The sequence below is a fragment of the Piliocolobus tephrosceles genome, chromosome 2, assembly GCF_002776525.5.
Source record: "Piliocolobus tephrosceles isolate RC106 chromosome 2, ASM277652v3, whole genome shotgun sequence".
NCBI classification, from domain to species: Eukaryota; Metazoa; Chordata; class Mammalia; order Primates; family Cercopithecidae; genus Piliocolobus; species Piliocolobus tephrosceles.
The window spans coordinates 64,402,195-64,417,692 of NC_045435.1; the positions used below are offsets into that span (position 1 = coordinate 64,402,195).

At 45.8% G+C, this 15,498-nt stretch overlaps 1 long non-coding RNA gene across 3 annotated transcripts in view; it reads left to right on the forward strand.

Annotated features, from left to right (window-relative positions):
- LOC111533110 overlaps window positions 1-13,618 on the forward strand; it is a 130,276-nt gene extending 116,658 nt beyond the window's left edge. For 2 of the 3 annotated variants that reach the window (XR_002728752.2, XR_002728759.2), the window contains exon 8: window positions 10,633-13,617. This is a non-coding gene — a long non-coding RNA (uncharacterized LOC111533110). Of the gene's footprint in view, window positions 1-10,632 lie in introns of all 3 variants that reach the window. The other variant, XR_002728750.2, reaches the window with a different exon arrangement.
- Window positions 13,619-15,498: the final 1,880 nt, after the last annotated feature.

The window sequence follows — 15,498 nt, forward strand, 5'->3', positions numbered from 1 at the left end:
ACCCAGTACAGCGACCCTAGACCCACTGAATCCACGTCTGCCTTTTTTTCTTTTTTTCCTTTTTTTTTTTTTTTTTTTTTTTTTGAGACCGGGTCTTGCTCTGTCACCCAGGCTGGAGTGCAGTAGTATGATCTTGGCTCACTGCAACCTCCACCTCCCAGGTTCAAGTGATTCTCCTGCCTCAGTCTCAGTCTCCTGAGTAGCTGGGATTACAGGCCCATGCCACAACACCCAGCTAATTTTTGTATTTTTTAGTAGAGACAGAGTCTCACCGTGTTGGCTGGGCTGCAAGTCTGCCTTTTCATAAGGCCCTGGGGGATTCATTCCTATACATATTAAAGGTGCGTTGACATAGACTTTGTGGAGTCCTGTCAACTCCCAATGCCTCACTTGGCTCCTGCCAGGAGCCCTAATGCTAATGCTTCCTCCTGTGATCCGTGCACACCATAGTCAGGTCTGCTGCTGGCTAATGCTACAGGGTGTCTGCCTGAGGGACCAAGACACTAGAGTCTTCACTGTGGCATTGCTACTGTCCTCTTGTCCTTTATTAAGTGACCATGGTGCTTCCCAGCACAGTCAAAAGAGGGAGCTGTTGTACTGAAACAGAGGACTAGTGGGTCTTTATAGGACTTGGGACACTCCTTGAGGTGGCGGAGGATAGAATAGAGGCCATCTGTCCCCTCATAGTTCCTCAGGCCTTAGTATTCTCTCGTTGGCCAGCACTCGTCCGCTGCTGAGGACATTCTGGAGCAGCTAGAACCCCTCCCTCTGCTAACAAGGCGGGCTGCAATACCAGAGAACGCGTGCCCCAGGGTCTTTTCCCCCTCTCATCCTACCCCGCAGCCCTCAGCCAATGACTGGTGACAGCTGCAGCACAGGTGCATGTTGGACACTGGCTCCCAGGACACTTCGGCAGGATCATGCCCCTGTTGCCCGCAGTGGTTTCTTACTGGAGGGCACATCTCAGGTTGGCATCCTTCCCTTCCTTGCCTCATTTGCCTCAGTCCTTCATGAGTATTTCCTGGGGTTCCTTTCCAGATAAACTACTTGGACTACAATCCTCACAGGGTCTGCTAGAAGGGAAACCCTCACCTAGGATTTGGGGTGGGGGTGGGGTGGGTTACAGTGAAAATCCCTGGTTGATTTTTAATTTTTCTTCCTCTGTGAATCGTGACAGCATCTGCAAAACTAGACCACTTCCTGGGGAACCATTCAGCTCAGTACAGGCTAGAAACTGTGGAAAGAACTGGAATGCGGACCTCCTGCTCACTGAGCAGGCAGGGCTTAAAACTGCTGTTGTGTTAACTCAGGGTTTCTCAACCTGGGCATCGGGACCAGATAATTCTTTGCTCCCAGGGTTAGGGGTGCTGCTCTGTGCACTGTGGGATGTTTAGTAGCATCTCCGGCTTTTGCTCACTAGATGCAACTAACACACACACACACACCATTGTGATAACCAAATACGTTTCCAGACGTTGCCTAATGTCCCCTGGGGGGCCACAAATCGCCCCCAGTTGAGAACCACGGGGTTAACTGAACTCTTTCTTCTGAACGACGGCAAACAAAACCCAGGCTGAATTTCCCACCTGCGGTAAAACTTGCAGCCCTTTGCTTTACCTCTGACGCGCCTGCCCTCTGCCCTGCCTGGCTTCAAGTCCTCATTATAAAACCCATTTGTCACCGCTCCCTTTCTGAGGATTAATTTCCAGATTGTCTGCTGATGGCTAACTGGGATTGCATTTCTGGTTAAAAAAGAAAAAAAAAAAAGCCCCAACATATCAGCTCCCTGCTGGTCTCAGAATTCCAGAGTGCCCTCAAGTGGCCAGAAACTGCCATCCTCTTTGGCTGCCCTCCAAATTCCAGGCCGCTCTGGAAAGAACTGTGGAGGGGGGCAGGGACCTTCCCCTTGCTTGGTGCTTCTAGAAAATCTGTTTCCTCACAAAGTGACAAAAATTCAGCAGTGTCTCCTTCAGGCTGTTTCTTGGAGCATGTTTTTGAGCACATCCGTGAGAGGCTGATCCTACAGGCTGTGTGTGCATGTCTTATGAATGTGTGTGGTTTTCAAAGTCTCATCAGTAATGAGGAAGGCAAATAGAGTCAGTGCTGAGAAAAGGGGCTGCAGGCCACACCACTGGGCTTGGCATGCATAAATGAGCCTTGCGTGCTGTAGAGGGCAGTCAGGCCCTGTCAGCTGTCACAACCAGGTGGGCTGCAGGGAGACCTCTGAAAAAGAGACCGCAGTCTTTATCCAAGTGGCCTCAGTTACCTGCAACCAGGTCACACGGACTCTGTGCTCTCTCTTGATTCACCAGTTTTAGCACGTGGCAGCCACCAGAGAGAAACCAGGTCTAATTCTCAAGTTTTCCAGGCCTACTTCAGTTCCCGAGAGTACCACTCCTGGAGGGACGCTTCAAGGGATGGGGAGATGATGGAAGTGCCTAATTTGTAGGAAGTAGGCAAAGTGCATGCAAAATGAACATTATAAGCTAAGGAGCTATTCAGGCTGGAAAGAGGAGAGGCTTTAGGCACAGGGTGGTCTTCCAGCCCACCTGACACTCACCCTCTTCAGGACTAGGCGGGGACCACTCTGCTCTCTGCAGACATATTTCAAAACCACTACAGCACAGATAACTCAAAACAGGTTTTTCACTTGCATGAAGCTCCCTCAGCGCTAACTCTATGTGGGCATTCAGTATTTCCCACTATCACGCTTCACTGTAATTGCACAGGGTCAGATTCCTGGACAGACCGGAGGCTCTGGGGAAACACCAAGGCCCCTGTCTCATCACAGGAGCCGCAGAACACAGCACAGAGTCTGGCCTCCAGAGGCACACTGTCTTTATTTGTTGAAGGAACACTTAGGTCAGAGATCAGTGGATTTTGAAAGACAAAAAAGAAAAGAGATGGAATTCACTTAAGGAAATGGTATACCCTAAGACAGAAATGTGCTGAGTTTGTTTGGGGAATAGTGAGAAGGCCCATTTTGAACTAGAGAAGATGGCTCATGTAATGAAACAGTGAGAAATCATGCTGGAAGGTTGCTGAGGATATTGAGGGGCAAGAGAACAACTGATCTTCATTTCCTAAGTCGATAAAATATTCACTAGTAGTTGTTCATGTCTCACCTTCTTTTTCTTGATGAATATCTTATAACGCCCCTTTACCACCCTGAAGTGAAATTCATCTTTTCAATATAAGCCACCTACTCACATAATTTTTAAAAATAAGCATAATGGCCCAACTCTAGTCTAAAAAAGAAAGAAATGTCATTTACGATATCAAATGTATAGACCTGGATTGATTAGGAGAAATAATGAAGTAGTCAGATGTTTGCAAGTCACAATGGAAAAATTTGAATATAAAAATGTAAGGCAATATTCACCTGAATATTCACACATGAGGAATCACTGTGGTGGCAAGAGCTGCAATTGTAGACTACTAACAGGTGTATTGCTTGGGTGACTCTAATACCTTAAGGAGATTTGCTATTGGCAATGTTATTTTTGAAGCGGAAAACAACTTTTGGCAAAGGTTCAAACATAACTAAGTACAACTATCCATTGATTTACACAGTAGCTGTGTTTCTAGAATCTATAATACATATTAAGATCCCATGAAAAAAAAATTTGTGTTAGTGTAAAGCTGGAGAATTCAGACAGGGAACAGGACACAGAGCTTGCCTCTGTGATGTCCAGGGCCATAGCTGGAATACATGAAGGCCAAAGTCTAGAATCATCTGATGGCTTCACTGGGGCTGCAAGACCTACTTTCTAGGTGGCTCACCCACACAACTGGCAAGTTGGTGCTGGCTATTGGTAGGATGCCTCGTTCCCTGTGAAATTTCCCCACAGGGCTGCTTGAGTGTCCTCACACCATGGCAACTGGTTTTCTCCAGAGTGAGCAATCCCAGAGAGAGGGACAAACCGAAGCTCTTCCTTTTACCAGCTAGCCTCAAAAGTCACATAGTATCCCTTCTACCACATTCTTTTCCTTAGAAGAGAGTCCTTAAGTCTGGTCTGCATTGAAGGAGAGGGGAATTAGGCTCCATGCTTTGAAGGAAGAGGTATCAACAAACTTGCAGACATATACTAAAACCACCACCATAACTCAGATAACTTACATTCAGTCTACTCAAAATTACATGGGATGGGCCGAGCACAGTGGCTCACACCTGTAATCCCAGCACTTTGGGAGGCTGAGGCAGGCGGATCATCTGAGGACAGGAGTTTGAGACCAGCCTGGCCAAAATGGCAAAACCCAGTCTCTACTGAAAATACAAAATTAGTCGGGCGTAGTGGTGTACACCTGTAATCCTAGCTACTCTGGAGGCTGAGGCATGAGAATCACTTGAACCCAGGAGGCAGAGGTTGCAGTGAGTTGAGATCACATCACTGCCCTCCAGCCTGGGTGACAGAGTGAGACTCTGTCTCAAAGAAACAAAACAAAACAAACAAACAAACAAACAAAAATTTCATGGGATGTAGGATAAAAATCCAAATGTGGGACAATTCCATGTATCACAGATTGTCTTATGCTCTGTAACCCCATCCCTACTCCACCAAATGCCAGTAGCACCTTTTTATCATTGTGAACTCCAAAAACACCCCCTACGCCTTCATAATTCTCTCTCCTTGAGAACCACTGTAATGTATCATAAGAACAACTAAGAATTTGGGTCAAGAAAGCAACAAAATCAGACCCAGGCATTACGATTACTCTAGCAGCAGCATTCGGGAAAATCTTCCAATTACTTTTAAGATCCATGCTTCATGCTCTGCCATCTCCCCGGCCTCCACTGGCACCAGTGCCCTTTAGGCTCCTCGTATGTGCTAAACTCCCTCGTAGCTCAGGGCCTTTGCACCTACTGTAGAACTCTAGAACATTCTCCTCTTTCTCCTTTATACCTACACCTTTTCACTCTCAGAATTTCTTCAGATAAATCTTCCTTCTTCTTTCCAAAGCTACCAGATTCCCCTGGAAAGCAAAGTTTTCCCAGTTTGAGCACAAATTGCAGTTTTTAGTTATAGACTTGTGTGATTATTTGTTTAATCTCTGTTTCCCCATACAAACATAAGCTCAGTGATGGCAGAGGGAGGAAGGAAGGAAGGGAGGGAGGGAAGATATGAGCTCTTGCATTAGCCACAGAGCTGAGCAGCCTCAGATAACATAGAGAGGTTTACTATTCCTTTTGGGCTCCCTGAATGAACAGCCCCACATATCACTGAGTGGAAGGAAAGAGCAGAAAGGACCCCATCCCTATTGAAATATTGGTAAAGATATATATCTGACTGTGCCAGTGCACACATAAAGAGGCATATTAGCTCCCCAGTTCACAATGAAAAACCACAGCTGCTAATGGTGATGTTGCTAGGTTGTTCTGTCAAGCATGATTTTCTGTTTCAATTACTGTGGTGGTAGTGATTTAGCAGCCAGACCATCTGAGAGATGCTCCTAGGAGTTTAAGTTGTAAGGCCTATCAGAAAGAGATGGCCTGAGTTGGTTGGTTTCTCTCTCTCTCTCTCCATCTCTCCATTAGCTTTTGCTGTTCACCCAAATAGATGCTCCAGTCTAGGCTGTGGCCATATCATCACTGTGGGTGAGCTGCGCTTATTGGGGGTTCCTGTGAGGGCTTAGTGAATACTGTGCCATTGCTATTACCCTGAAGCAGGGGTATGCATTCTATAAGAAACCTCATAATCACCACTAACATACAGAGAGTATTTATTGTGTGCCAGGCACCCTGGTACACAAACTTCCTGCTAGATTTGCCCCAACACAACCTCATTTCAGCCCCACAACAGCCTAGTGGCTGCCATTTTATCCTGAGTTCACTAAGGCCCAGAGAGGTCTTCAAACAGCTCCTCAAGGTTAAAGAGCTGGGATACAGTGAAATAGGAACTTGACCGAGATTCATCTGACTGTTCAGCCTCAGCTTTTAACATCACCCTATATTACTAATTCCTGCCCTCCTGCCAGCCAGCACTGATACTTTATCCTGCTATCCCCATCATCATTCACTGGCTCTGCCTGTAGCACCCCTGAAAGCTTTGGGTGACTTCCAAGATGTGAGGGAAAGTGCAGGTGCAATCTCCATTTCACAGCCTTACCCTTGAGACTCGCATGAAAGACTACCTCTGACATTCCACACGTGTAGGCTGGAGAACTTCTATGGCCTCCCAGAGGCTAGAACTCGCATGTGGATATGCCCATAACAAGCTCTTCCGTCTTTAGAGCCCTCCCAGCGGGACTTTTGTGTCTATTATTTAATTATATATCCAGTGTTCTGAGTCTAGTCCCCAGTTTCACAGGAATGCATGGCCCTTGTTGGTAGCACCAAGGGCAGCAGTTACTGAGGCTCTCTGATCGCTGAACCAGATGTGGCCTTGGTAATGCCCTTGAAATCTATAGCCCAACTGTGGCCCCTGACTTCTGCTCCTCTAGTTCATCCACTCATCGTAGAAGCTCCCAATTCCTCTCTTCAATTATTTTCTACTTGAAATGACTGAAATGGTTTTGGTTTCCTAAATTCTGACTCACATGCCCTACTTCTAGTCCCTGAGATCTCGGGTCTTCCTCTGTGATCTTCCCAATAGTATACATCAAAACACCTTTTTTTTTCGGTTTAAGTTGGGTTTCTTTCTTCATTCTTTTGCAACTAAAGATTCATAGTCAGTCACATGTATTATCTCATTTAATCTTCCCAACAAGCTTTTAGAGTTGATATTATTAACCCCATTTTGTAAACAAAACTGAGGCTCAGAGAGGTGAAGTGGAGGGTTCTGCTAGTTCTGTGGTATCTTCTGTGAATAAGAAGAAAATATCTGTTCCTGGAGAGTGACTTTCAAATTGGCACCCACTATGAGCAGGAGAATTACGAAAGGCACCCCTTCCTCTGGGCTGATGTGGCCCCAGAGCCAGAAAGCACAGCTTGATGAGCAGAGCTGGAGATGGATTTCTAGCCCACACATCCTCTAGTACAAGTACAAAGGACAGGACACAACTGGCCATGTGCCTGCATGGTAGTCTTAGTTAAATGTCTCACCCAGGTTCACACAGCTCCAAATGGAAGAGGTAGGCTCCAGTCCCAGTTCTTTTTTCTCTCTGTCTCATTTCAAACAACAGTACTGTACTGCTGGATAATACTCTAACTTATTTGTTACTTAGCATTTGTATGTTTTCATGTTGTTGCTTGATGTATATTTATGGGTATTTCTTAATGTCTGGTGCTGCACCTACACTTTGTAGCTTCTTAGTAAGTGCTTACAGAATGAATAAATGAATGTGCTGTTTCCTCAAATAGATTGTGAACACATAACAATTAGTGACCATGGTTTCCATCGCTTTGACACCTCAATGCCTAATACTGTGCATTTGATATATCAGTAAAGATATCTTCTTAAGGATAAGTCTGATTGTATGTCACAAGTACTGGCAGAATTTGTGCTATTGTGTCATGGAGTTCCTTTGAGAAAAGCTCCATGAAGGATTCTGACTTGAAGAATAAGCTTTCCAGAGAAAAATGGGAAGGGTGTCCTAAGCTGAAGGAATGGCCAACAGAAATGCAGGAAAGAAGGATGGGCATGGTGGGTTTGGAAGCGACAGTCAGGAGGTCGGCTCAAGTAGGAGAGAGGATGTGTGTCGCGGGAGTGGTTGGAAATGAGATTGGCTGGAATTAATCCCAATCCCACATCCAGCTCCACCATATGCAATTAACCCAGACCTCTGTTTACAGAGATGAATTTGAAGCAAAGACCACAAAACCAATCCATCACAGTTCCCCAGGGACTCCAACCACAACCGATGACATGAACAACCATCAGTGTTCTTCAACTCTAAGAACTTGGAAAGACTGATAACCATAAAAGACATCCTGTAATTAAAACTGCCAACCACTATCCATCTAATATTTCAGGCTCTGTGGGAGAGCATGGGGGCTGGGGAGAGGTGGTAAGGGAGAGCCAGAGGATGGCATGTTTTACAAACTCCAATCAGCCCTTTAGCCATACTTATACCTCTGATACCTTCACAAGCTTGTCCTCTGTCATACAAATTTTTCATGACACAAATATGAAGTGGTAATATTAGATGAATTGGTCAGGATTCTGACTGCCAAAATAAAAAGCATTTGGGGACCAGATTAAGTCCTAAAGAAAGCAAATTGTATATAAAACCAAGGAACCCAATGTCCTGGTAAGTAACTTTTGTGGTTTGATAACCAAAAGTATATGCCTACATCTTGTCCATTTTAGTCCTCAGTTAGCCTGTTTGTGAAGTAAGGAGAAACTAACCCTTACTCCAAATAAGATAAGCATGGCTGGGTGCAGTGGCTCACACCTGTAACCCCAGCATTTTGGGAGGCCATGGCAGGAGAATCGATTGAGCCCAGGAGTTCAAGACCAGCCTGAGCAACATAGCAAGACCCTATCTCTAGAAAAAAAAAAAAAAGAATCAGCCGGGCATGGTGGCACACACCTATAATCCCAGCTACTTGGGAGACTGAGACGAGATGATCAGTTGAGCCCAGGAGGTTGAGGCTGCAGTAAGCCATAATTGTACCACTGCACTCCAGCCTGGGTGACAGAGTGAGACCCTGTCTCTGAAAAACTTAAAAAGTAATAAATGAAATTAGCAGTGTAAAGCTCTTGAGACAGTTCCTGTCATACAAGTGACAGTTCTGGAGTGGCCATAAGTAGCTGTTCTTTCCCCTCCTTCTCTTTACTAGCATGGTAATCTGGCCATCTCTGGCTAAGAACCTGTAGATGCCGGCTAGGAGTGGGGGATAGCTACAGGGTAGGAGAGACCTCTAGAAATAGGAGTCCAGCATCATGAGCTCCTACTTCCAGAATGTTCTCCATTCTTTATGTTTTATGGTGTGTCTGCCCATCCTCCCGTGATTTGTTCAGGTCCACTCCTCATCCTTCCCCTGCTCTGCTCTGCAGCTCAGGGAGGCCAACGCCTGGAGACTATTTTCCAGGCTCCCATTCTAGCTGGTTTCCACTGAAGCTCAGTCATTTGGAGGCACTGGTGGGATACTAGAGAGTGGAAAGGATAAATCAGGGCACTCCACTCTTCTCTCAGCTCAGGGGACATCTTTGAGGCCAGCTGCATCCTCCCTTCCCACGTGGCTCAAGCTCCCACCAACAGGCCCACCAAGGTTCCAGCTTCTGCTAGGTGATGCCAGTGTTGTGCTCCCATCCTAGGAACGGTGGAGGCTCCCTGCACTTGCCCACTAGCCCTGATGGCCTTCTCGGTCTCTTCTATCTGGGGACCAAGACCTTGATTAAATTCCCTCTGTTTTAAACACCTAGAGTGAGATTTGTTTTCCTGGTGGAACCCTGACTGTTACAGCCTTCCTGGGAAAGCTCTAGTGCAATCTCTCCTTTAGGGTTTGCTGGTGTTGAGTATAACCAATGTGAATTTGTTCCACAATTCTCAGGTTAAGAAATGTCCTATTTTTATATTTTCCTCTAATCAATTTAAAACCGGCTCCAGCCCGCACCTGCCTGGCTGGCTGGATGTCTGTTGTCAGGCATCACCAGGACTCATCCTTTGTTCTCTGTATAAGAATTTCAGGCACATCCAGTCTTTAGGGAGCAGGGAGGGAGCTGGTCTTTAATAACAACAGGAAATCCTGTGGAGCATCATTCCTTCTGTTTCATTACCCTGCTATCAATTTCAGGTTCTCCATCGCTTATCAGAGACTTCTTTTCTGGGTGGGCCACATAAATGTCCTTCCCAGTGGTCTTCTCTTCCCATCCCAGCTTTGGCCACAGGGGACCCTTGTTGATGCTCTCAAGACCACAGTGTTTAATGTCCAGCCTCCCCAGTATATCCTCACAGGAATAGCTCCTTCTCAGGTGCCGCATGGGGCCACCACAGCTGTAGTGGAAGCCACCACCCCTCACCCCATCAGTATCCCAAAGCTAAGCCATCGGAATCCCTCCACCAGACACACATCTGGCTCCATCCCCCCATGGGCCTGGCAGAGCCCTCCACTGGAGGACTGCAGCCTGGACAGTGCCCACAGATATATTCAGTTTGGCTCTCAGAGTGTATTTAACATTCAAAAAAATTGTATGCAACATTCTAAAATCAGTAAGTTTTACACAGTAGTCCAAACTTCCTTGTACTATTGAAATATCAGAAAGATCCAGCCACAGTGATCTCACATATCCTGATGCCAAGAATGGGACAGCGCTGAGTAGCAGTGAGTATCTCTGCAGGAGGGACGCTCTCTCCAGGCTTGGTTCATTCATGGGGCCTGACCTGCCTGCCCAGGCACCAGGCTTGTCAGTCCCAGTTCAGCCCTTGAGAACAGAGGCCTGTGCCATTCCTTCCCGGTGCTGTGTTCTCATACCCTAAAGCTCAGCTGGTCCCAGAAGGAGGGAGAATGGGACAAAATACTTCTCAAACTTGTGAGCCCATTAGACAAGTAACAGAAAACCACATCTGTCCTATTAGATGAGTGCAAAAGTAATTGCAGTTTTTGCACTGTTGGCACTTGCCATTTGATATTGGAATACATTCTTAAATAAATGTGGTTACGTTATGTATCATTTTAATGGGCATTTCTCGCTTTATGTTTTTTTGCTAATGACTTATCACTTGCCATTTATTTTATGTTTATTTTAGACTGTGGAATTGATGTTAGACCACAAGCAAATTTGAGTGATTTTCTTATTTGAGTTCAAAGTGGGTCACAAAGAAGCAGAGACAACTTGCAACATCAACAATGCCTTTGCTCCAGGATCTGCTAGTGAACATGCAGTGCAGTGGTAGTTCAAGAAGTTTTGTGAAGGAAACAAGAAGCTTGAAGATGAGGAGTGTAGTGCCCAACCATTGGATCTTGACAATGGCCAACTGAGAGCAATCATCGAAGCTGATCCTCTTACAACTACCCGGAAAGTTGCCGAAAAACTCAACATCAACCATTCTATGGTTGTTCAGCATTTGAAGCAAAGTGGAAAGTTGAAAAAGCTCAATAAGTGGGTGCATCATAGGCTGAGTGAAAATTTAAAAAATCGTCATTTTGAAATGTCATCTTCTCTTATTCTACGCAACAACAATGAATCATTTCTTGATCAGATTGTGATGTGCCACGAAAAGTGGATTTTCTACAACTGGTGATGACCAGCTCAATGGTTAGACCAAGAAGAAGATTCAAAGCACTTCCCAAAGCCAAATTGCACCAAAATAAGGTCATGGTCACTGTTTAGTGGTCTCCTGCCAGTGTGGTCCACTGTAGCTTTCTGAATCCCGTGAGACCATAATATCTGAGAAGTATGCTCTGCAAATTGATGGGATGCACTGAAAACTGCAGTGCCTGCAGCTGGCATTGATCAACAGAAAGGGCCCAATTCTTCTCCACGACAATCCCCAACTGGACATTGCACAAACCACCCTTCAAAAGTTGAACTAATTGGGTTATGAAGTTTTGCCTCATCCGTTATATTCACCTGACCTCTCGCCAACCGACTACCACTTCTTCAAGCATCTTGACAACTTTTTGCAGGGAAACAGCTTCTACAATCAGCAGGAAACAGAAAATGCTTTCCAAGAGTTCATTGAATCCCAAAACACAGATTTTTATGCTACAGGAATAAACAAGTTTATTTCTCCTTGGCAAAAATATGCTGATTGTAATGGTTCCTATGTTGATTAACAAAGATGTGTTTGAGCCTGGTTATAATGATTTAAAATTCATGACCTGAAACCGCAATTATATTTGCACCAACCTAATAGTTTAAGTAGAAGATGGAAATTTATAAGGATATAGAGATGTCTCTGAGAACTCAGGGGTGGAAACACACATGGTTCTCAGGAAGGGACCAGAACTGGCACTTAGAAAGTCCAGATTATCTTTCCATCACTTATGTCTGCTTTGATGTTTCTGCTTCATTCTTTCCCTCTCCCTCTAGAATATTCTCTTCGGCTTCTTGGTGAAAAATATTCCCCCTCATAGCTATCAGGAACACACGGTGAAGATCCAGGCATGCCACAGGAACAACTCTCTCACTGGGTTCCACTTCCACATCCCCAGGGAAGGGACTCTGCTTGGCCCAATGTGAGTCAAGAGCCCACGGCAAAGCAGTCACCTATAGCCACAGGAGAGGTCGCATGTTATCACATGTCACCAAATGCCTGCTGAACTAACGGGGTGTTGTTGTTAAGAGGAGATTGTTGTGAACAGGGCAAACACTCTCAAAGTGTCTGCTGTAGGTGACTCTGGAGCAAGCAGAGAGTAAAGTCATTCCCCTCACCAGCCAACCCTGCCCCTCACAGCCCACATACCAAGGGTGGTCTGAGAACCTGGCAGAGAAAATGGCACCGTGAGCAAGACATGAAAAATTCATTGATTGCCTGCCTGTCTGTGAGGGAAGCAATGCCAAGCTTCATTCATGCTCATCATTAATTCAATCCCAGGCTGGACTCTTTGGCTCAGAGCTTTCGGTTTAAAACAAATGATCTTGGATGTACAGTCGGCCTACGGTTGTCTGCAGGTGATCTATGTCGACGTTGGCTTCTCTCTGGCAAACCCTCCTTTCAAAGTTATTGCCAGTTAACAGATTCTACACAGCCCTAACTACCCCTTGGAGGACATTTGGAGCTCCGGATTTGCAGTTAGCACCTTTCTCTGCTTAATTACAGCATTATGGATATCTCTGCACCCTCTGTTTACTTTGCCTGCTGAGATGCATGCTGAAAGCCAAGCACCACCTGCCTGGCTCCAGGGAAGGTTAGAGAGGCAGACCTTTCATCAAGCAGAGAATAAGCTGTTTACCCCCAGGGAGCAGTGACTGGGAGGAGCTGGGTGAGCACCAGGTGGGAAACTTGGCTCTCAGTTTCTTGCCTCTCCAGAGTGAAGTCTTTACCAAGGGGCCCTCTTTTGTTCTTAGAATGAAAATAATAGCTCATATTATCAAGTTCTTATTATGCATCTATCGCTTTACTTGGTGGCCAGCCTCCAAGATGGCCCTCTGTCATCCTTACCTTCTACTACTCATGCCTTTGGGTGGTCCCTTCTCACAATGAACAGGAGCTGACCTGTGTGACCAGAAGAACACTACAGAAGGAATGGTATGTGACTTCTGAGGCTATGCCACAAAAGACATTGAGGCATCTGCCTTTGCTTCTTGGATAGCTTGCTCTGGGGGAAGGCAGCCGCCATGTTGTGAGGGCACTCAAGCAGTCTTCAGGAAAGGCCTGTGTGGGGAGAAACTGATGCCTTTGGCCAACATCCAGCACCAACTTGCCAGCCATGTGTGTGAGTCACCTTGGAAATGGATGCTCAAGTCCTGATTAGGCCTTCAAATGATCCCAGCCCCTAGCTTCCAAGTCTTCCGGCTGCAGCCCCAGATAGTGGAGCAGAGCTAAGCCGCCCCAACTGTACTCCGTCTGAATTATCCATGCAAACTGTGAGGTACAATAAATGATTGCTCTGGTTTCAAGTCATTAAGTTTTGGGGTGGTTTGTTACACAGTACAGTTGATCTTTGTATGACATGGGTTTAAACTGTGCAGGTTTACTTACATGCAGGTTTTTTTCAATAAAAGTTACATTGAGCATGCCTGCCTCTCCTGCCTCCCCTTCCAGCTCCTCCACGTCTCCTGCCTCTGCCACCCGGATAAAGCAAGACCAACTCCTCCTCTTCCCCCTCCTCCTCAACCTACTCAACTTGAAAACAATGAGGATGAAGACCTTTATGATTAATGAATAGTAAATATATTCTCTCTTCTTTAAGATTTTAATGACATTTTCTTTTCTCCAGCTGACTCTATTGTAAGAATAGAGCCACCTATATACTCCAATATATGAGCATACAAAATACGTCTTAATTGACTGGTTATGTTATCAGTAAGGCTTTTTGTCAACAGTAGGTTATTAGCAGTTAAGATTTTGGGGAATCAAAAGTTATGCACAAATTTTCAACTGTGTACCCCGAGCCTCCATGTTGTTCGAGGGTCAGCTGTAATAGATCACCAACACGCTCTACGTGTGCTTCACAGCAGCGGTCCCCAACCTCTTTGGCACCAGGGACTGTTTCATGGAAGAAAATTTTTCCACCAGTGGGGGTGTGGGGATGGTTTGGGGATGATTCAAGCACATTACATTTATTGCATACTTTATTTCTATTATTGTTACCTTGTAATATATAATGAAATAATTATACAACTCACCATAATGTAGAATCAGTGAGATCTCTGAGCTTGTTTTCCTTGCAACCAGATGGTTCCATCTTGGGGTTATGGGAGAAAGTGACAGATCATCAGGCATTAGATTCTCATAAGGAGTGAACAACCTAGATCCCTTGCATGTGCAGTTCACAATAGGGTTTGTGCTCCTATGAGAATCTAATGCCGCAGTTGATCTGACAGGAGGCGGAGCTCAGGCAGTAATGTGAGCAATTGGGAGCAGCCGTAAATACAGATGAAGCTTCACTGGCTCTTCCATTCCTCACTTCCTGCTGTGTGACCTGGTTCCTAAAAGGCCACAGACTGCTACCAGGGCAGTGGAGGGGCGGGGGACAGGGCAGTTGGGGTTGGAGACACTTGTTTTACAGCATTATTTCCTGTAATCCTCACAACAGCCTACAAAATAGATGTTATTAGCCATCCACAATTCACATGTGAGAAAACAGAGACACAGAAAATGTTCTTGCTTGCCTACTCTACATAGCTAAATACCAGATCCATTGGTGGTTCATCCATATCCCCTCAGTCTTCACCCTCCCAGTCCTTGCCACATCCTACTGTCCTGTTGCAGGTACCTGCAATTCTCCATCTGAAAGTTTTCTCTCTATGCCCACATGGGGCAGGCCAGAGCTACTGGGGAGTGAATGCTTCCAGGAGCAATCCTCAGCTACTGAAGGACACGCTTCCTTGCCTTTTGGGTGGGATCCCTCCGAGTCCTGCTTTACACGGTCTCTTAAGTTCTGTCCAGTAGGACGCAGCCTCAGTTGTCCATAGTGGGAAGCTGATCAATAAAAACACCGTTTTTCAGCTGCCTTCCCTCACTGTTAGACTCTCCATGCCCAGACAATGACTCTTGGGATCACCTCCCAGTGAACTACTTACATTCAAAGCCTTGTCTCAGGGCCAGCTTCCAGAGGCACCTGACCTAAGACATGTAAGAAATGACAAAACTGGAGGCCAGGCACAGTGGCCCATGCTTGTAATCCCAGCACTTTGGGAGGCTGAGGTGGGTGGATCACTTGAGGTTAGGAGTTTGAGATCAGCCTGGCTGACATGGTGAAATGCCATCTCTACTAAAAATACAAAAATTAGCTGGGTATGGTAGCACACGCCTCTAATCCCAGCTACTCGGGAGGCTGAGGTGGGAGAATCACTTGAAGGCAAGAGGCAGAGGTTGTGGTGAGCTGAGATTGCACCACTATACTCCATCCTGGGAAAGAAAGGAGAGAGAAGGAGGGAGGGAGGGGGAAGGAAGGAAAGAAGGAAGGAAGGAAGGAAGGAAGGAAGGAAGGAAGGAAGGAAGGAA